The sequence below is a fragment of the Chiloscyllium plagiosum genome, unplaced genomic scaffold, assembly GCF_037043375.1.
Source record: "Chiloscyllium plagiosum isolate Xiang-an unplaced genomic scaffold, Cpla_swu_hap1 HiC_scaffold_32, whole genome shotgun sequence".
NCBI lineage: Eukaryota > Metazoa > Chordata > Chondrichthyes > Orectolobiformes > Hemiscylliidae > Chiloscyllium > Chiloscyllium plagiosum.
This window is the reverse complement of record NW_028270170.1, coordinates 25,458,761-25,482,522: the sequence shown is the minus strand read 5'-3', so window position 1 is coordinate 25,482,522 and position 23,762 is coordinate 25,458,761.

Genomic DNA, 23,762 nt, shown 5'->3' with positions numbered 1-23,762 from the left:
AAAAGGCATCTGTATGGGTATATGAATAGGAACTGTTTGGAGGTGTTAGTGACCAGGCTAGACCCTCTCAAAATGCTTCAAGAAAGTTGGCCAGACCCTAACTTTACTAGTTGTTTTCAGCAGGTGTAATTTAGATATTCCGGGAGTGATGTAGCTGCCCCAACCACTTAGTTTTAAACAAAACAGAATTTATTTGCAAGATTAGCGAATGAAACACAATCAAAAGAGAAGAGAATATAGAATAACTTAACCAATCTGAAAACCCAACAGATTATCCCAACTTAATGATGGTGTTTGAAATACGTGCAACAATTCCTGTAAACTACCCTTGGCAAAATAAAGGTAAAACCAAACACAGAGAGATGTCAAAGAAATGTAGCGTGGAACACCTTTGTCAATGTCGCTGTTTCATGGACCAGCAGACTCAAACTGGCTGACTGCTTTACGTGAACAGCCAGACTGCTAAAACCCAACCAAACCAGGGAAAAGCTGAGGTGGGAGAACTGTCCACACCCCTTTCAATGTTACAAGTGTTTTTTTTTAAACTTGAAAGCCTTTTTCCTAAGGCAGTATCTGTTAGCTATAATCAAATCGGCCCTAAAACCCTTCGAAGTCAGTCTTCTCGGCAACTCTGCTCTTTTATGACCACTGTGAAAAACAACAAGACAGCATAATCTTGTTAAAGGAGCAACATCATCGCAGAGGCATGTGGGCCATGTGCTGGAAAATGGACCATGCTGTACATCTTTATGGCTGTAATTTATCAATAGAATTGCTTTTTGTTGAAAATTTTGAAATTGTTTATTGAAATGTTTTTCATTGTTCATTTACTGTCATACCTTCCAGTCTTTGTATTCCATCAACCCTAGCCATTCTCCCTTCATAAAAATGTAATTCGCTTTTGTTTAAGTTTTATATTCGAGTTTATCTCTTCGACTCTTTCCACAAATTTTATCCTGCAGGACTGTGTGTCAATTACTAAGGGTCAAGAAAATTCAATTCTGATTCTTGAAAGAAACCGGGACAAAAGATAGTTGAAAGCAACATTATTTTACCAGGTTATCAATTTCTATCCTGAATTAATGATTTGGAGATGCCAGTGTTGGACTGGGGTGTACAAAGTTAAAAATCACACAACATCAGGTTATAGTCTAACAGGTTTATTTGGAAGCACTAGCTTTCAGTGTGCTGCTCCTTCATCAGGTGGTTACCTCGTGTTGTGTGATTTTAAATTTTATACTCAATTAATATTGCTTACTATTTTTAAAAAATCCCATTTTAAACCTTTTAAGAAATTCAAAATCTGTTGATATTTGAAATAATATTACAAGTTAAAATGAAGAATCTGTCTACATGTGCCAATGAGTCAGGAGCAATACAAAGAAATCTATTTCAGGTTAACTCAATTTTTATGCCTGCTTAGGTTGATGCATACTTGTTCGTTCAGGCAACTTCACATTTTCTAACTGCAAAGCATTTGGAAAATGATCAAAACTTGAAGGAATGCAAAGTTCAGATTTGGATGTCAAAGAGCTGAAAAATCTGATTTCTGGATCCAATTCACCCAACCGTACTCGGCTCTAATTACTTCTCTATTCACACGTAACCTAATCCTATGGGTTGGGGTTCAGAGGTAGGCAATTTGAATTAATATAAACCTACAGAGTAGATAATTGATTCAATCCTTCTGTCACAGGATTTTGGTCATTACATTTCACCAGGGTAAGCTACCCAGAACTCTATGTATATTGAAATCAAATCCCAGATTCCTACATTTGTGATTTAATAATATTGCCACAATCTCTTCAGTTATTCTAGTAAAAGAAGTAAGAAAAATCTTTAACCTGTTGGAATTTCAAAGAATAATTTTCCTGAACTATAGATAATCTAATTAGCTTCTGTGTGTCCATATGCATGCACATGCGTGCGTGCATGTGTGTGTGTGCACGTGTGTGCGTACGTGTTTGGCTTCATGTTGCTTTGAATGTATTCACAGCATTCTACAACTGGAAATACCAACATTGTTCAAAAGTACTTTTATTAAAAGAAAACAAACAAGAACAGCCTTCTAGTGTGTCGACTTTCAAGTAAGGCCAAAATAAACCTGCTTCAAAAACTCTGCTTACAGTCCTTTATACAACTCAATGAGAGATGTTTACATTTATGCATGATTCTACATGAATGCTTAGAAGAGCATTTTAAAAAAAATTCGGAACCATTTTCAGTATGTTTTCATCCAGCTCTCAATTATTACTGTATAAACCCAAAGGGCGGAAGATTCCAGAGCAATAGTGAGAAGGTTGGTGAAATATGATAAGATTAAAAAATCAGATTCCTAATATCAAGAAAATATTTCCAATTCTCCCCTTAGACTTCAACTAATGAATTCAGAATTTCACCAATTAGCTTTGACAGCTTATTTCCATGTCATTTGCACTTCATTATTAGCTAATCTTGGTTCATTTCTATGCAGTTTCAAATTCTCCCTCCTTCCCGTAAAATGTTAATTACTGACAGGAAAGTCAATGTGGTTATCTGATTGCAGCAGCTCTTCATTTGTATCTTCAGGCCTTCATCCAACTCCACTGTTAGTACCATTTCCTGACATGTTCCACGGACATAGATCTCCTCTCCCCTCACCACATCTCCATTACTGCTTTCAGACCAATTCAGACACCACTTTACTCCTTCAGGACTTTACTCGAGATTCAGGGAAACTTATGATGTATGTGCTTCTACCAGGTCACTTTACATACAGTGACACACACTAATGCACTTATGTAACTGACAGTCTGCTTACGTGGGAGACTGCCAAGCTCTGTCTTGCATTACTTTTAGTGCAGAAGAAGAAGCAGACAGCTCATAATTGTTCTGAGCACACAATGGTCAGTGCTGTATGGCAGTGCGCTCTATCAATGTGGTAACCACAGCATATGTCAACACCTTATGTGGCAAACACACAGCATTGGTTTAACCAAATGATCATCTCTGAAAGTCAAGAGGAATCGGTCCTTAATGAAGGGAAGGAGAACCATGATTGGCCAGGAGTGCCATTGGACTCAGTCTAGGAGCTCATCGATCTCAATCCAGGGGGATTGACGACTGGATTGAGATCATTGTCTTTGCAGCTATGGATGGTCACAGTCAATCCAACAGATCAACTACGATGAATCTGAGGATTACAGTCGGAGTACTGTGGAGGCACGCTTTTGGGGAATGGCCCATTTTCTGTCAGGGCTGTTCGGCCAAGTTACTCCAGGGTGCCATGGCTAATCCAGGGGGTTTAGTCATTAATGGTCAGGGGACTTATTAGGGAGCAGCCCATGGAGTCCTGGTGAAGGTAGAAAGCTCAAGTGTGGGGAAGGGATTCATTGGTCTGTATTGCTGAGGGAATGATGATATTGAAAGAGGGCAATTCAAGATAGACGGGTAGAATTTCATAGATCACAGAAAGAGATAGGAAGTTGCAGGAGGCAGGGCTCTCACATATTACCTTGGTCTCAACACAGGGAAGGTGTACACAGTAAAGTCAGAAGTCACATGACACCAGGTTAAAGTTTTCACCTGATGAAAGAACAGCGCTCCAAAAGCTTGTGATTTCAAATAGACCTGTTGGACTATAATCTGGTGCCATGACTTCTGACTTTGCCCATTCCAGTCCTACATTGGCACCTCCAAATCACGAAGCCATGGGCTCAAGAGATAACGAATGACCATTAGCCAATAGGTAAAGGGGATGAGTGGAAGTAGGGAGGCAGAGAGGTTGCCAGCATGTAGGGATTGCAACACAAAATGTAACACGAATGATGTGGGATCACTGATTATCTTAGGGCAGAGACTGCAAATCACCCACAAGTACATGAGATTGCAACCTTGTCATCTTGAACTCAACTTTGACAATAACAAGACAAAATACATGTCACCACAAGCAGATTGGGCGACTAAATTACTGCTTTTATCTTCAAGGGAGAAATATAATTCTTTCAATTTAATCCCTATGAGGGGCAGTTGCATTAATCATGCATCCAATCATGATTGTGTAATTCCACCCATTTTGAATCACATTGCAATTAATTGGCAATTCATTAATTTTGAAAAAGCACACATGAAAAATTATGTCTTCAAGCAATCAATATCAGTTGGAATCAATTGGCTCCTTGTCATATCAGATATGCAAAGCGATACAGACTCAGACTTAAAAGTTATACCTGGGTGTGGCCTTTCTGTATCACTCCTTGTATCTGATTCTGGAAGACAAAACCTCTGAGCTGGCATATTCACATAACAAACTGTAAGAATGGAAAGACATGGTAACCTGCAACAGTTGCCTCTTATTGGAGGGAGTGCTATTGCACTAGTGGTTGAAGTTCACTTCCAGCGTTGCATTAGCACTTTGGTTCTGCAACGCCTATCTGCACATTACATAGCTCAGAGCTTTTTAGAGTCATAGAGTCATAGATATGTACAGCATGGAAACAGACCCTTCGGTCTAACTTGTCTCTGCCAACCAGGTATCCCAACCCCTCTAGTTCCAACTGCCAGCACCTGGCCCAAATAGCTCCATACTCTTCCTATTCATATACTCATCCAGATGCCTTTTAAATGTTGCAATTATACTATCCTTCAGCACTTCCTCTGGCAGTTCATTCCATACATGTATCACCCTCTGCGTGAAAACGTTGCCCTTAGGTCTCTTTTATATCTTTCCCCTCTCTCCCACCCCAGGGAAAAGACCTTGTCAATTTACACTATCCATGCCCCTCATGATTTTATAAACTTCTATAAGGTTACCCCCTCAGCCTCCGACGCTCTAGGAAAAACAGCCCCAGCCTGTTCAGTCTCTCCCTAAAGCTCAAATCCTCCAATCTTGGCAACATCCTTGTACATTTTTTCTGAACCCTTCCAAGTTTCACAACATCCTTATGACAGGAAAGAGACCAGGATTGCACACAATATTTCAACAGTCGCCTAACCAATGTCCTGTACAGCCACAACATGACCTCCCAACTCCTGTTCTCAGTGCTCTGACCAATAAAAGAAAGCATACCAAACGCCGCCTTCACTATCCTATCTACCTGAGGCTCCATTTTCAAGGAGCTATGAACCTGCACTCCAAGGTCTCTTTGTTCAGCAACACTCCCTAGGAACTTACCATTAACTTATAACTTCTGGTAAGATTTCCTTTCCCAAAATGCAGCACCTCGTATTTATCTGAATTAAACTCCATCTGCCACTTCTCAGCCATTGGCCCATCTGATCAAGATCCCGTTGTAATCTGAGGTAACCACCTTCGCTGTCCACTACACTTTCAATTTTGATGTCATCTGCAAACTTACTAACTAAACCTCTTATGCACACATCCAAATCATTTATATAAATGATGAAAAGTAGTGGACCCAGCACCGATCCTTGTGGCACTCCACTGGTCACAGGCCTCCAGTCTAAAAACAACCCTCCACCACCACCCTCTGCCTCTACATTCGAGCTAGTTCTGTCTCCAAATGGCTAGCTCTCTCTGTATTCCATGAGATCTAACCTTGCTAACCAGGCTCCCATGGGGAACTTTGTCGACCACCTTACTGAAGTCCATATGGATCACATCGACTGCTCTGTCCTCATCAATCCTCTTTGTTACTTCTTCAAAAACTCAATCAAGTTTGTGAGACATGATTTCCCACGCACAAAGCCATGTTGACTATCCCTAATCAGTCCTTGCCTTTCCAAATACATGTACTTTCTGTCTCCCACGATTCCCTCCAACAACTTGCCGACCACTGATGTCAGGTTCACTGGTCTATAGTTCGCTGGTTTGTCATAATCACCTTTCTTAAACAGTGGCACCACGATAGCCCATTTGCAGTCTTCCAGCACCTCTCCTGTGACTATCAATAATACAAATATCTCAGCAAGCGGCCAAGCAATCACTTTCCTGGCTTCCCACAGAGCTCTAGGGTACACCTGATCAGGTCCTGAGGATTTATCCACTTTTATGTGTTTCAAGACATCCAGCACTTCCTCCTCTGTAATCTGGACATTTTTCAAGATGTCACCCTCTATTTCCCAATATTTTATATCTTCCATGTCCTTTTTCACAATAACTACTACTGCAAAATACTCATTTAGTATCTCCCCCATTTTCAGCGGTTCCACACAAAGGCCGCCTTGCTGATCTTTGAGGGGCCCTATTCTTCTCCTAGTTATCCTTTTGTCCTTAATATATTTGTAAAAACCCTTTGGATTCTCATTAATTCTATTTGCCAAAGCTATATCATGTCCCCTTTTCCCCCTCCTGATTTCCCTCTTAAGTATACTTCTACTGCCTTTATACTCTTCTAAGGATTCATTTGATCTATCCTGTCTATACCTGACATATGCTTCCTTCTTTTTATTAACCAAACCCTCAATTTCTTAAGTCATCCAGCATTCCCTATACCTACCAGCCTTTCCTTTCACCCTAACAGGAATATACTTTCTCTGGACTCTCGTTATCTTACGGAGGCTTTGCATGATAGGTTGATAAATTGATAGATTGATAAATGTTTGATCTCACAAGGAATTAAGGGTTACAGGGAGTGTGCGGGTAAGTGGAGTTGAAATGCCCATCAGCCATGATTAAATGGCAGAGTGGACCTGATGGGTGGAATTGCCTTACTTCCACTTTTATGTCTTATAGTCTTATGGTCTGATCATCTCCTTGCAAGGCCTCCACATTTTGTCATATCAAGATTGAGGTGAGTACTCAGGAATGCCATTGCTGATATTGTATTCTATTTCTGATATTTCTCAGAGTACTGACTCATACATAGAAAGGAGGAAGGGATAAATCTGAAAACTGTAGACCAGTCAATCTGACCTCAGTGATGGGGAAACTACTTGAAACAATTCTGAGGGACAGAATTAACCTGCACTTGGAGAGGGAGGGATTAATCAAGAAAAGTCTGACTGGTTTTCTTAAAGGGAGGTCATATCTGACCAACTTGAATTTTTCAGAGTTAACTGGATGTGAAGGTGAAGGCAATGAATTTGATGTAGTCTGCTTGGATTTCAGTAAGGCTTTTGATAAGGTTTCATTGATAAGGTTCCACATGGGAGAAAGATAGCAAGGGTACCACATGGGAGACAGGTAGCCCATGGAATTCGAAGAAATTTGGCTAATTGGATCCAGAATTGTCAGAGTGGCAAGAAGAAGAGAGTAATGATTGAGGAGTGTTACTGCGACAGGAAAACTGTGCCAGTGGGGTTCCACAGAGATCAGTATTGGAGACCTTGCTATTTGTTAAAAATAAATTATTCAGACTTGAATGTACGAGGCTGTTCAGTAAATTCCTGGAGGAGGTGAAAATTGGTGCAGTGTTAAGTAGTAAGGAGGGTAGCCTTCGATTACTGGAGAATATAGACAGGTTGATCAGATGGGCTGATCAATGGCAATTTGAATTCAATCCTGATAGGTATGAGGTGATGCACTTGGACAGGACAAACAAGGCAAGGAACAAGATCATGAACAGTAGGACCCCAAGAAGCATGAAGAATCATGCATATGGGATGCATAAAGGCATATGGGATACTTGCCTTTATTAGCTGAGGCATAGCATTTAAGAGCAGGGAGTTTATTCTGAACAGCATAAAAATTTGGTTAGGTCACAACCAGAATATTATTCAGGTATGGGTTTCACATTAATGGCAGATGTGATTGCGCAGGAGAGGATGCAGAGGAGATTTACTAAGTTTTTGCATGGGCTGGAGAGTTTATGTTATGAAGAGAGTTTGGACAGCCTAAGGTTGATTTCCTTTGAGCAGAGGAGACTGAGAGGGGACATGATGGAGATGTATAAGATTATGAGGGACATAGAGAGGGTAGACTGGAAAGATTTAAGGTAAGGGCCAGGAGGTTGAGAGGGGATGTGAGGAAAAATCTTTTTCATCCAGAGGGTGGAGGGAATCTGGAACTCACTGCCTGAAAGGGTGGTAGATGCAGAAACTTTCATAACATTTAAGAAGCATTTAGATGTGTGCACTTGCAATGCCAAAGGCATACAGTAGAAACTAGTTTTTGACTGGTATGAACTTGATGGGCTGTAGGGCCTTTGAGTGTGCTCTAGACCTCTGTGACTCAATGATACATATCTGAGATGGAGCCCACACTCTTAAGAGTAACTGGGGTTTGTCTTGGTATTTTTTGGTTCTTAGTGCATAAATGCATCTGGAATGTAACTGATAATATTTGCTCCACAGCTTAACTTCATATCTTTTCTCTGTGGCATGGACTCAGCAGTTTGTATAGACAGGGTAATGCTTCAACAACACATCCCTAGAGGTTTTCCTGAAGTCTGTCTGGGGAAAGGGAAATGAGAAGGGACAGTAAACTCTCTAGGGAGGGCTAATGGAGGCCATCCTGACTGATGAAGGAGTTTGGACAGAGGTGGCTGTGAAGATCAGCGCCTGTGTGCACCTCAAGAGAATCACACTCCAGTGCCAAAAGAAGCTGAATAATCTGCTGCCTTCCACCAGGATGTGCCCCGTCCTTGCTCAATACCTGGCATTCACGTGAGTATGAGTTAGCATTGTAAAGTTACTACTGAAGAGGATTATTACAAACAAGATCGTCTCCTTTGGATGCTCATGTGCAAGTAATGGCACTTCGTTTCAGCTACCAATGCAGAACTGCTTGCACCCCAGTGATAATGCCTCTCATGCATCTGCTAAGGTTCACATTAAAAACATAAATGAGCTACTACACTCATCAGCTCACCGATCATCAGCTCATCGACTTTCACAACTGAGAGAATGTTAACATCTGATAGCTTTTCATCAAAAGCTTATATGGGTCAAGGATGCAAATGTAAAAGGTAGCTCCATGTTGAACACCTCACATTTATCTGTTTTTCATCAGCTCTTTAATAGCACTGGACCTCCTTTCTTTCAAAGCCCTTTAACATGTAACATCTTCCCCCCACCACCGCCATTCTTTGCACTAGTAAAGCAGACAGACAATCACTGCTCCATGCATTGTCATCTCTATCTATACCTTATCAATAAAGGCAAATTGAGGCAAAAAGCTTAGGAACCCATGTCAGTGTCTCTTTACACTCTTCTCCTTTTGCAGGAGATGCATGTGCACAGTTGTTGAGAATCCACCCACACAGTGGATGATGGTAGTGGCGGTAGCCAGATTCATTTTGAAACGCAGGTCAATAAGCTAGAAAGAGGGCAAAGTGAACGTGCTTATGCTGAAGTGGAGATTGGATATCTACAGTCCCTAGTGAGAAAACTCCAAAATGCTACTCCCAGCTCTACATTAAGCAGCAGAGTCTTAGTCAAACCTTGCAAAAGAGTGGTGGCTAAGCTGCCTCTGGGTCCTAATCCCAACATAAGACAAAGGAAAATTGGAATAAGTCCAGTTCTCAGGTCCATCTTTGCATCTCAGAACTACACCTTTGAAGAGGAACATTCTTTATATTAGAAGATGCACATCAATGCCTTCCTCCCTACCTGCCACTAGTGTAGAGATTCTCAACTTAGTGGCTAATCTATCGGGAATTAGATCGACTCAGGGTCTTGTCTTGGTGGATACAGCATTGACACAGTCCCACAGTTACACAAGTTGAAATGGTCGAGGTCTCTGACACTGCAAAGATGAAAGGACAACAGGCCCCTGCTGAGCTCAGTACAGATGATGAGCATCTGGACATGGCTGTGAAGGAGCAGAATGAATGTGATGCAAGGGCAAAGCAAGCAAATGCCTGGCAGAGGTGCTAGAGATCACGTGCAGATTGGAGAAAAAGGGTAGAACAGCTTTTCCAAATCTCGCTTGATGCCATTGTTCCCGTATACGAGTGTGTGGCTTTGTCCATGAAATTGGTAGCAGGCGCCATGGTAGCAGGTAACCATGTCCCATTGGGAGCTGCTGGATAAGCATGGAGGCCTTCATTTCATCACTGAAACCATGCATTAATTTCCTGGCTAGACAGGAGGGGAGCCAAGGAACCTTGACCTCCCTCCAGGTGCCCCATGCCCTCAGAGAGTGGGGGAGATACTATTGTGTACCAACAGTGAGAGACGTGACAGACAGGCACCCAGAGTCTGTCATCTAAAGATACTGCGTGAGTGCCCTACCATACCAACTTCCCTCTGCCGGCAACTTCAACGCTTTCATCATGTCAGGCTAGGGAGGTTGCATTTACACTTGTGCAAGAGCCGCCAGCTGGGCAGAGCCCTCGAGGTACTGAACCGTAAGAAGATATCTGCCAACGTCATTTGAGATGAGCAGTAAAGAAAGTGTCAGCTTCTTGAAGCTCAGCTGAGGCTGTCAAGGTGGCCCAAAGACATAGAAGGAGGAAATGGCAGATTAAAGAGCATTTAAGTCATTTTGGGTACAACCTGGCAATTCACTCAAAAATACACATGATAATATTGTGGTTTCTCACACTCTTTTAAGACTTCAGAGCGCTTACAATTTTTGCAGACTAACTTGAGAACTGCTGCTTGTTATACATGTGCATCATGTGGAACAGTGTCAAGAATTTTGAGGCTGTCATTCTCTACTGGCTTCCAGGAGAAACATGACCTCTGGAAAGCAGGAAGTTAAGCTAGATGTTTGATTTTCAGGAGGCAATCAGCATAGTTTAGCTCCTTGCGAACAGAAGTTTGAGTCTTATAAGTGCAGCCTCTGTAGTCCTGCATGACTCCATCCTGATACTCTGGCCAGGAAACTGAACAGGAGGTTATTAGTGTCATGAGAATTAATTAACTTACAATTAATGGAAAACAAAGTATCTTAAAATTTTAAAGTTAGAAAGCAAGGATTCCCTTGAGGGCAGCACCTCTGCATTATAATTGGCTCGTAGTTCTGATTGTCCACATATGTTAACACAAAGTTATTCACCCTCAAATTAAGTACATCCTATTACATTTTCAAAAACAAGTGGGTATGTGGAAACATATAGGAGAACAGCTTGTGTTGGATTAACCCCGTTATTCCCAACATCATTCTTCTTCAAATTCACCACAGTAAGTCTGACTGGTGAAAATAAGGAATCTTTAATTAACTCTCAACATTTTATTACAACAGTTTTGCAAGCTTCATAACAGGGAAGTAGACAAAGGGATATGGGTGCTACAGATGAATGGTGAGATGCAGTTTTATGTGAATGTATTGTACATGTCTCCTTTAATTATCCTGTATGAATACCTGCTTATTGATGGACAAAACACATGGCATGAAAAAAATGCATTTGTTTCTGTAACTGTAATATATGAGGGGCACATATTTCTGCATTCACGAGGAAGATGAGACAATATAGCCTAGGATTTTTGGTAGGTGAACCATTAAAGCAACACTGGACACTTGGTCCTTTCTTATTTACCTTGTTTCTATGATGATTGCAAATGGGAAATTGCTTCCAAACTGCGCTCAATCTGTAATTTTAACCAGCTTCTGCTAAGTTCATTTGCATTATCACAAACTTAACATTTTTTATGAATGAAGACAATTGGGCAGTATAATAAAATGCAATTGCTTTATAATTTAATCTTTTTAAAATGACATAATTTAATGAATTTAAGTGTTGACCTGTGCAGTTTTATTAATTCAACTGAAAATGGTTTTGGAGCAAAAACAAAATCACTTTTAATAAAAGTTTTCAAATTTCCAGTTACAAAATTTTAAAACTGAACTATTTAATAATTTCACTGATGCGCACTTGTCAGTTTGTTAATAAATTAAATATATTTTGATTTGGGAAAAAAAGACTATTAATGAACCTTTCAGACCAGGTTCTCACTGAAGGGGTGGAAGGGTTAAATCTGTGAAAATTCTTAATCTGGTAAATCCATCTTTTGTAATAATATTCCCATTTAACATATTTACATTCGGCGAAATGGTGCAGCAGTGGGCCTGCCAGATCTGAAGTGACTCAGAAATGGGCTGAAGGCCAGGCTATATGTTGCGATGCTCACCTCCATTTGATGGGACATCAACACAGTTTTAGTGATCAATATTAATCTGTCATGCCCTCACATTCCCATCTCCTTGTGAAAAACCTCTGATACTACTATGCCACCTCCATCACCCTTGTGTATCCACTTTAGCCACTCAACCAATATCCATGATAGGCAGACGCCAGGAACCATGACTTTGAAATGAAGAGTCATAGAGTTATAGAGTCATAGAGTCATAGAGATGTACAGCATGGAAACAGACCCTTCGGTCCAACCTGTCCATGTCGACCAGATATCCCAACCCAATCTAGTCCCACCTGCCAGCACCCGGCCCATATCCCTCCAAACCCTTCCTATTCATATACCCATCCAAATGCCTCTTAAATGTTGCAATTGTACCAGCCTCCACCACATCCTCTGGCAACTCATTCCATACACATTCCACCCTCTGCGTGAAAAAGTTGCCCCTTAGGTCTCTTTTATATCTTTCCCCTCTCACCCTAAACCTATGCCCTCTAGTTCTGGACTCCCCGACTCCAGGGAAAATACTTTGTCTATTTATCCTATCCATGCCCCTCACAATTTTGTAAACCTCTATAAGATCACCCCTCAGCCTCCGATGCTCCAGGGAAAACAGCCCCAGCCTGTTTTGCCTCTCCCTGTAGCTCAGATCCTCCAACCCTGGCAACTTCATTGTAAATCTTTTCTAAACCCTTTCAAGTTTCACAACATCTTTCTGATAGGAAGGAGACCAGAATTGCATGCAATATTCCAACAGTGGCCTATCCAATGTCCTGTACAGCCACATCATGACCTCCCAACTCCTGTACTCAATACTCAGACCAATAAAGGAAAGCATATCAAACACCTTCTTCACTATCCTATCTACCTGCGATTCCACTTTCAACGAGCTATGAAGCTGCACTCCAAGGTCTCTTTGTTCAGCAACACTCCCTAAGACCTTACCACTAAGTGTATAAGCCCGGCTGAGATTTGCTTTCCCAAAATGCAGCACCTCGCATTTATCAGAATTAAACTCTATCTGCCACTTCTCAGCCCATTGGCCTATCTGGTCCAGATCCTGTTGTAATCTGAGATAACCCTCTTTGCTGTCCACTACACCTCCAATTTTGGTGTCATCTGCAAACTTACTAACTGTACCTCTTATGCTCGCATCCAAATCATTTATGTAACTGACAAAAGGTAGAGGGCCCAGCACCGATCATTGTGGCACTCCACTGGTCACAGACCTCCAGTCTGAAAAAAACCCTCCACCACCTCCCTCTGTCTTCTACCTTTGAGCCAGTTCTGTATCAAATGGCTAGTTCTCCCTGTATTCCATGAGGTCTAACCTTGCTAATCAGTCTCCCATGGGAAACTTTGTCGAACACCTTACTGAAGTCCATATAGATCACATCTACTGCTCTGCCCTCATCAATCTTCTTTGTTACTTCTTCAAAAACCTCAATCAAGTTTGTGAGACATGATTTCCCATGCACAAAGCCATGTTGACTATCCTGAATCAGTCCTTACCTTTCCAAATACGTGTACGTCCTGTCCCTCAGGATTCCCTCCAACAACTTGCCCACCATCAAGGTCAGGCTCACTGGTCTATAGTTCCCTGGCTTGTCTTTACCGCCCTTCTTAAATAGTGGCACCACGTTTGCCTATCTCCAGTCTTCCGGCATCTCACCTGTGACTATCAATGATATAAATATCTCAGCAAGAGGCCCAGCAATCACTTCTCCAACTTCCCACAGAATTCTTGGGTACACCTGATCAGTTCCTGTGGATTTATCCACTTTTAACTGTTTCAATTCATCCAGCACTTCCTCCTCTGTAATCTGGACATTTTGCAAGATGTCACCGTCTATTTCCCTACAGTCTATATCTTCCATATCCTTTTCAACAGTAAATACTGATGCAAAATATTCATTTAGTATCTCCCCCATTTTCTGTGGCTCCACACAAAGGCCGCCTTGCTGAGCTTTGAGGGGCCCTATTCTCTCCCTAGTTACCCTTTTGTCCTTAATATATTTGTAAAAACCCTTTGGATTCTCCTTAGTTCTATTTGCCAAAGCTATCTCATGTCCCCGTTTTGCCCTCCTGATTTCCCTCTTAAATATACTCCTACTTTCTTTCTACTCTTCTAAGGATTCACTCGATCTATCCTGTCTGTACCTGGCATATGCTTCCTTCTTTTTCTTAACTTAAAGAAAAACTCTTAAAAATCCAACAGAGCTCACAAATGCAGTTGCTGCTGAAAAAAAAACTTTTCTTCATCAAAGTTATTCAAAATTTTAAATTCATCAATTTGTGATAAACAAACAAAAACCTCTTTCATTAAAGACATCAAAAACAGCTAATCATTTAATAAGCCCTGGAACTGTCCATAAAATTGTGAATACAGACACAAGCAGAGCTAATTAATTGTTTCACCTTTTGAAACTCAGCCAAGCATTTAACTAGGCTCATGCATCAAAGAAAATAATGACCAATTCAGTCTATTGAAACTGAAAAATCAGATCTTTTGTCCTGCTACATCTGGGCAAGAACTTCCCATCAAGCTTGCAAAATCAAATCTATACACCTTCACTGCTTTCAACATATAACCCCACATGCAATTTCAAATTATACTATATTTTATCTCTGAGAGATGTGAATGGAGAGGGCTCATGGCTTTACAAGCCACCTTGCAGTGCAGAGGAGTCTGGGGTAAACTGCTGAGAAGGCTTGCCTGTTTATTCATGCACAGCAGCCTAGCTCCCAACATTATTCAGATACCCCATCAACCTCTATCCCTTTCATACCTTCCATGTCCCTTAGGTATCCTCCATTGCCACTCATCAAATATCTACTGTATTAAGTCTTCAGGAGTGATGAAATATTGTTAGGGGCAGGTTTTTTAAAAAAAATGTATGTGTTACTATCAAAGAAATTTCATTCAGCCATCTATTATTAATATGGCAAAGGAAAACATATAATTCATCAAAAGAATTTTAATTCCTTCAGTCACCATTGAGCTGTATAAATAAACAGCCATATATTGTGTAAATATATCGAAGGTAGATTGTTATTATAACATCTTAAAAGTCCTCCAGAGGAGTTGTGTCACGTGACTGAGTTGAGATCACCAAAACTTTCAGAACCACAACCAAGCATTCAAAGTAGTCAGAGTCATCAACATTTGCTTGCAGTTCTATACCTTCCTGAAGCTGAATAAACAGCTGGTATCTTTACCAATTTAAAGAAGATTGCCTGCTAATTAGCAGAGTGGAACAGGTTTACTTTTAAAACCTTCAGCAGAATGTCATTGTTCTCCAATATAAAAGAGTTTTAGTAAATTGTAATTCAAAATGTTTTGACATTATTCTGCAGCACAAGTTTTCTACAGTTTTGAATGCAAAATGACACTTTCTATACTGATAAAAATATTGTAATACATTCCAACACTTCCATAATCCTGATTAATGTAATGGTATTTTACATTTGCAGTATGGAGCCCTATATTCCATCACTGTAGTAAAAATACATAAAATGGACAATGAAACATCTATCAAACTGAAAAAAACAATGTTTTTTATTTTCATTTCGAAGCCTGTCAATAAAAGAATTCCAGGAGCAGGTTGCTGTTCATGACTTTGTTTCTGTAATTGGGACTGTCATTACCCTTTGGCTCATGACTCACTACATCTACTTACAGAAGGGGTCCAACAACTAAGAAATTGTGAGGGTGTGCACTGACCCCCATACACAAAATCTGTCAGAAGGAAATTCCCATTTCAAGTAAAGGCAATGATACAAGATAACTATGTCAGCATCAAGAAATTTGTAGTTTGTTTAATTCACATGGGAATAATAGGATGATAGGCTTGTCTGCTTCTAAGGGAGATTGGAATGACAATACATAGACTCAGGAATATATAAAATTGACATTGATGTCAACAGCTGCTTGATACAGCAAGGCAGGGGTTCTTAACCACAAACTGATCGACACTTTCTTTGTTTTCCTGCCTGTGGCTCGCATAAAGCTCAAAAGTCAATGCGTAGTGAAAAAGCAACTTGGGCAAGAACCATTTGTAGAGAAATGAAGATCTATAGACTTTGCCATTGCTTAAGAAACAGTATAACAGCAAAACAGTCAGGTTAAAAGTATAATGCCTCATGAACTTTAAAATGCCCCAGCCTTTGCTTTCCTGTCTGTATAGTCTGGGCCTCCTCCACTGCCAAACCCTAGCTACCCGACGCCTGGAGGAAGAAAGCCTCATCTCTCACCTTGGGACCGTCCAACCACACAGGATCAATGTGGATTTCACCAGTTTCCTTATTTCCCCTTCCCCCACCTTATCCCAGATCCAACCTTTTAACTCTGCATTGCCCTCTTGAACTATCCGGCCTATCCATCTTCTTGCCCACCTATCCGCTCCACCTCCCCCTCCAACCTATCATCTTCATTTACCCCCCCCTTCATTTACCTATTGCACTCCCAGCTACCTTCCCCCCAGCTCCAACCCCCTCCCATTTTTCTCTCAGCCCCCTTGGGCCACAAACCTCATTCCTGAGAAAGGACTTATGCTCGAAACATCGATTCTCCTGCTCCTTGGATGCTGCCTGACCGGCTGTGCTTTTTCAGCACTTCGCTTTTCAACTGTATATACAGCCTCCTACACCCTTCTTATTAAGCATATTTCAACTGCAGAGGAAGTTTAGAGTTAATGCAGGAGTGTGCACAATATTAACCCAATGTCTTTATACATTTGAAATCCTGTTAAATGTAAAGAACTATGCCTAACATATATTTGCAGACGTGGTTTTATTTGAACATTTTAAAGGCAAATTGAATAAAACAATAATCTAGACACTGGTGATAAATTGGAAATACAATTCTGCATCAAATGAAAACTTCATCTGTTAGGAGATATGTTTAACTTTTTTTTAGATTACTTACAGTGTGGAAACAGGCCCTTCAGCCCAACAAGTCCACACTGACCCACCAAGACCCATTCCTCTACGTCTAACTCTACAGGCAATTTAACTTGGCCAATTCTCCTAACCTGCACATTTTTGGACTGTGGGAGGAAACCGGAGCAAACCCGGGGAGAATATGCAAACTCCACACAGAGAAGGAGGAATTGAACCCAGGTCTCTGGCACAGTGAGGCAGTAGTGCTAACCACTGTGCCATCATGCCACCGACCTTTCTTTCTTTCTGCAATATGAGATCATCAAACTATTTGAAATGTTTTAAATATTATAATTATTGATACTAAGCACTCTACCAGAGGGCAACAAGGGGTGTTGTTTTATTTCCAGAGAAATAAATATGCTCACATGTTCCAAAATGACACTCTTACAGTTATGTCAATGTTCAATAATTTTCTTGAATGGATTCAGGCAACCTTTTCACGCATAGAGTGGTGCATGTATGGATTGAGCTGCCAGAGGAAGTGGTGGAGTCAAGTACAATTGCAACATTTAAAAGGCATCTGGATGGATATATGAATAGTAAGGGTTTGGAAGGATATGGGCCGGGTACTGGCAGGTGGGACTAGATTAGGTTGGGAAAACTGGTTGGCATGGACAAGTTGGACCGAAGGGTCTGTTACCGTGCTATACATCTCTATGACTCTATGACTCTATGAGTTCAGCAAAGGCTCTTGTTTTGTATTACTTTCATAAAGTCCATGTTGTGCATGCTTTGAACACCAGATGGTGCCTAAAGCATAGAGAATTGCTGCTGCGTGACCTGGCAGTGTTCTGGGTGTTCCCTTACAATAATATCTTCCATGTAGATCAAGACTTAAGAATGCTTCTTAAAGCACTTCACAGAAACAGTATCAATCAAAAACTGACACTGAAAATAATATGGAAACACTAGAAGGTTAAAAGGGTGAATTTGGCAAGAGTTTTCAGGAGGAGTTTATTGAGGAAAGTGCCTGGACAGGCAAAGAGATAACTGCAAATGATGAATTGAAGGAATTGGGGGAAGTATAAGAGCGTTCCCAGTCTTGAAAGGATTAGAGATAAGGAGAGACAATGCTATGGAGAAATTTAAATATAGATGAGTGACTGCAGAAGAGATGAATGAGGGGACTTGGTGTGTTCAGGTAATCATAGAATCCCTACAGTTTGGAAGCAGGTCATTCAGCACATCGAATCCACACTGACCCTCTGAAGAGCATCCCACCCAGACCCACACCCCTACCCTATCCCTGTAACCCTGCATTTCCTATTGTTAATCCACCTAACCTGAACAATATAGACAATTTAGCACAGACAATTCACCTAACCTGCATATCTTTGAACTGTGGGAAGAAGCCCACAGAGACAATATGCAAACTCCACACAGTTGGTCACCCAAGGCTGGAATTAAACCCATGTCTCTGGCGCCGTGAGGCTGCAATACTAACCACTGAGCCACCGTGCCACCCCAGTGGTCAGCAATAATGGGTTTAAGGTTTATGATGAATAGAAGATCACTTGGAGAACATTGCAATACCTCTCTAGAGATGTAATGACTTGGAGGTGCCAGTGTTGGACTGGGTTGGACAAAGTTAAAATCACATAATGACAGGTTATAGTCCAACAGGTTTATTTAGAAACACTAACTTTTGGAGCACTGCTCCTTCATCAGGTGGTTATGGAGGTTAAGGTCATGCTCACAGAATGTATAGCGAAAGGAGTCCAGTATCATGGAGATGTGCTACAGTAAACAATCTTATCTTATAATGGGATATGCTGGTTTCTGTTCTTTGATATGTGAATCCCAGAACTTCTTTCAAATTACATTCTCAAGATAGCTCAGCTTTTTAAACAATACGTGTGAAATCTGTGTCCCAGTGTTATGTCAGCATGTGCAAGACTTCCAGCAGATAGGGACATGGAAGGTTGGGGATGAACAATATTACAGAGATAGGAACAGGCAATCTTTATGATGGAGAAGACATGGGGTCAGAAGCTAAACTCAAGATCAAAAAAGATCAAATCAGTCTGGTCAGAGTCATAGATTCATAGAGTCATACAACACAAAACAGATCCTTCAGTACAAATAGTCCATGCTGACCATAATCCCAAAAACTAATTTCACCTGCCTGCATTTGGGCCAAATCCCTCCAAATTCTTATCCATGTACTCATCCAAATGTCTTTTAAACATTGTAAGTGTACCCGCATCCATCACTTCCTCTGGATGTTCTTTCCACACACGAACCAATCTCTGTTAAAAGAAAATTCCTCTCACGTCTTTTTTAAATCGTTCTCCTCTCACTTTAAAAATATACCCTCTAGTTTTGAAATCCCCCACCTTGGGGAAAAGATATCTGTCATTCAACTTATCTATACCCTTCATAATTTTGTAAAACTTTATAAGATCACCCCTCAACTTCCTTCATTTGACTAAAAACATTACCAGCCTATTCAGCCTCTCCTTATATCTCAAACCTCCTTTCCCTATAACATTCTGGTAAATCTCTTCTGAACCTCTCCAGTTTAACAATATCTCTCCTATAACAGGGTGACCAGACTGAACAGAGTACTCCAGAAGAGACTTCACCAACACTTTGTATAATCTCACCATAACGTCCCAACTCCTATCATCAACAGGCTGAACAGTGAAAGCAAACATGCTAAAAACCTTCTTAACCAGCCTGAGACAGAGACTGAGATGAAGCTTTTGGTAGAGGAGGGCAGAGCAAAAACAATGGACAAGTGTCAAGCAATACTGAGGCAGCTAGGTGGTTGAGTGAGATCCTGAAGGGACAGAACTGAGATTCATCAGCATGCAAACGCAACTTGATGTTCTGTTTTTTGAAGATGTTGCCAAGAAACACAACTTAGGAAGTGGCGAGAGCTAAGAATAGTTTCTTGGGGCTGGTGTATTAAAGGTTAAATCTAACGCTGGTCTGCAAATGAGGCACAGTGTCCATCATCCCAGGAAGTGACGTCATATCACATGATCTTGTTCCCTTACGGCAAGATGAAGCCACCATAAGAGTTTTCTTAACTAAAATTAATGTTTTCCTTATCTCAGCAGTTCTGTAAATATTCTTTAGCAGCAGCAGCAGCAGCAGCAATGAGACCAAGAATATTTTAGATGACACCCAAAAGGTAATGATGTGGCAGAAGGAAGAGAAACCATTCCAGAGATTCTCTGGCAGTGAGTAGGCGGGTAAGATTGAAGCCAGGTCAGGACAGTCATCCTTAACTGTACAATGCAGAAAAATTATTTGGTCAACCATGTCAACGACACAAGAGGTCTTTGATTTATGTTGATATTATTCAGAGTGGTGTCGGGTAAAGTTTCAAAGTGATAGTCTGTACATCCAGTAATGCATTAGATTTTGTTTTTAAGGTATTTGAGGCCTTACTCCTCCAACTCACATTTTATTTTGTGTATGTAAATACTTCAAAGTGCTTAAAAGATCGGCACATATGTAAGTACGTAATACCTGATGACACTATGCCTTTATCCAAGAAACAGCTTAAATGCTGCAAAGACCAGGACGATCAACCAATCAAGTTCTCAGAAAGAGGTTCTTCAAACTGAGCTTGTGGACACCAGGAAGAAATAATAAATTCTCATCCAGATTTCAGATTCTGCCACTCTTCGTTAATTTTAGTTCAAATTATACCCTTTCTAATGAAATGTTGTTCTGCTGTGTTGTGGCATATTCTCTCCATTCTATCCCACTTAGGATTTGAATCAAAACAGCTTGAATTAATTTGCCCCTGAACTTTGCCTTCCAGATTGGAAAGATTCCTTTGTGTGGAAAAGCATGGAAAAATAAATGTCCCGCGTTTCATAATCCCATTCTCAGCATATCATATCACTGAAGGGTTCCATAAAAAAAACTTAATATTTTAAATTAATGCTTTTAATATAAAAAAAAGTTAGCTGAGTTTTGGATGTAGGTTTGCTCGCTGAGCTGCAAGGTTCATTTCCAGACGTTTCATTACCCTACAAGGTAACATCTTCAGTGGGCCTCAGGCAAAGCAATACTGAAAAGTCCTGCTTTCTATTTATATGGTTGGGTTTCTTTAGGTTGGTGATGTCATTTCCTGTAGTGATGTTATTTCCTGTAGTGAAGTCATTTCCTTTTTTTTCTCTCAGGGGGTAGTAGATGGGGTCTAACTCAATGTGTTTGTTGGTAGAGTTTGTCATCACTAAACGAAACAAATTAGAGGAAACCTTCAAGACCATCAATACTACCCTTACTGGCATAAAATTCACTAAAGAGGAGGAAAACAACAACAACCTGCCATTCCTAGATGTCACAGTAGAGCGAACAGCCAATGGGGAACTTCAAGCCAGTGTCGACAGGAAAACAACACACGTGGACCAAATACTGAACTACAGAAGCAATAATCCCAACATCCACAAATGAAGCTGCATCAGAACTTTATTTCAACAAGTCAACACACACTGCAGCACAGAGGAACTACACAGAGCAGAGAAAAATCACCTATACTGTGTATTCAAAAAGAATGGGTACCCAATGAACACAGTCCACCGATTTCTCGCAACAAATCCAAACAAGCAGATAAAACATGTCCAGAAACCCTAGCCATTCTCCCCTACATCAAAGACATCTCGGAAATGACTGCCAGAGTACTCAGACCCCTTGGCATCAAGGTAGCCCACAAACCCACCAACACACTAAACAGCAGCTAATGAACTTGAAGGACCCTATACAGACAACGAGCAAAACTAATGTCATTTACAAAATACCATGCAAGGACTGTAACAAACATTACGTTGGACAAACAGGCAGAAAACTAGCCACGAGGATACATGAACACCAACTAACCACAAAAAGACATGACCCCCTCTCACTAGTATCCTCACTATACAGATGAGGAAGCACAGCATTTCGACTGGGACAACACATTCATCCTAGGGCAAGCCAAACAAAGATACGCATGAGAATTCCTAGAAGCATGGCATTCCAACCAGAACTCTATCAACAAACACGTCGAGGTAGACCCCATCTACTACCCCCTGAGAAAAGGAACCGGAAGTGATCAGAAATAATATCACCACAGGAAATGACATCACCAACCTAAAGAAACCCAAACATATAAATAGAAAGCAGGAATTTTCAGCATTGCTTTGCCTGAAGCCCACTGAAGATGTTACCTAGTAGGGTGACAAAATGTCTGGAAATGAACCTTGCAACTCAGCAAGCAAACCTACATCCAAAACCTGAACCTGAGCTACAGATCTTCTCAAAACTTGCTAAGTTAGCTGAGTCCCAGTCAACCTCTTTAAATTAATTCCATACATCTTCCACCCTCCACTTGTATGTACAACTGGATTGACTTTCCACATTGCAAAATGTATGCTATGAAACCTTTGTATCCCAGAAAGTGCAATTTGATCCTCTGGGCTTTCCATCCTAGAAAAGAGGTGTGTCAAAAGGAGGGAAAAATTCTGCAGATGCTGGATATCAGAACAAAATAGATGATACTGCAGAAGCTCAGCAAGACTGGCAGCACTCAGACGGCAAGAATCAGAGCTTTTTGTTCAGTTGTGTATGACTCTCCTTAAGAAATTAAGCAAAAAAGATGGGATTTCTGATGTTGAAAGAGAAGAGGAGGTTTAAGAACAAAAGGAAAAGTCTAGGATGGGACAAAGGCCAGTGAGATTAAATGGCAAAGATATCACCTAATAAGGGAATGATAATGGGTGTACATTACCTTCTCTAGGGGCAACGTTTTCATGCAGAGGGTGGTACATATACAGAGGAAATGATGGAGGCTGGTACAATGGTGATAGTAAGAACTGCAGATGCTGGAGAGTCAGAGTGGATGAAGAGTGGAGCTGGGAAAAAGCACAGCAGGTCAAGTAGCATCAGAGGAGAAGGGGAGTCGACATTTCAGTTCAGAACTTTTCATCAGAACTGGGGGAATCGAAAGGGGCTGAAAAATAAATAGAGGGATGGTGATGTGCCTGGGAGAAAGGTGGGTGGGATGGTGATAATGGATGCAGAGAGGAGGTGGCTGTGATTGATCAGTGTGAAGGGGAGCAATAAGTGGGAAGGAAGATGGACAAGTAGGGTCAGGTTAGGGGGGTGGGATGGCGTGGGAGGGCTGGGCCTGGGATGAGGTGGGAGGTGGGGAGCTTTGGAAGCTGGCGAATTCCATGTTAAGACCATATGGTTATCAGTTCCTGAGGTGGAAAATGAGGCGTTCTTCCTCCAGTTTGTGTGTGGTCTTATTTTGATGGCAGAGAAGGCCCAGGATGGACATGTCATCGGGGACTGGGTGGGGGAGTTGAAATGGCTGGTGACTCGAAGGTGGGCTTGATTGCAATGTATGGACTGGAAATGTTGCCTGAACTGGTTCCCATGTTTGCACTTGGTCTCTCCAATGGTATAGGAGACCACACAGGGATGCAATAAATTAGGTTAGAGGAAAAGAAAGTGAATCTCTGCCGGACTAGGAATGATTCTTTGGGAGCTTGGACGGGGTGAGAATGGACGGTCACCTGCAGTCTGATCCCACCACCAAAATGCTATTTCCCTCCTCACCCCATACACTTTTCAAAGGGACAATTCCCTCTGTGACTTCATTGTTAGGTCCACACTGCCTACTAACCTCTGCTCCACACCAGAACCTTCCCCTGTGGCCACAGAAGGTGCAAAACCTAGCCCCACACCTCCTTCCAAGGCCCCAAAGAATCATTCCATGTCCAGCAGAGATTCACGTGCATTTCCTCTAACTTAATTATTGCATCCATTGCATCCCTGTGTGGTCTCCTATACATTGGAGAGACCGAGCGCAAACTTGGGGACTAGTTCAGGGAACATTTCCAGTCCATACGCTTCAA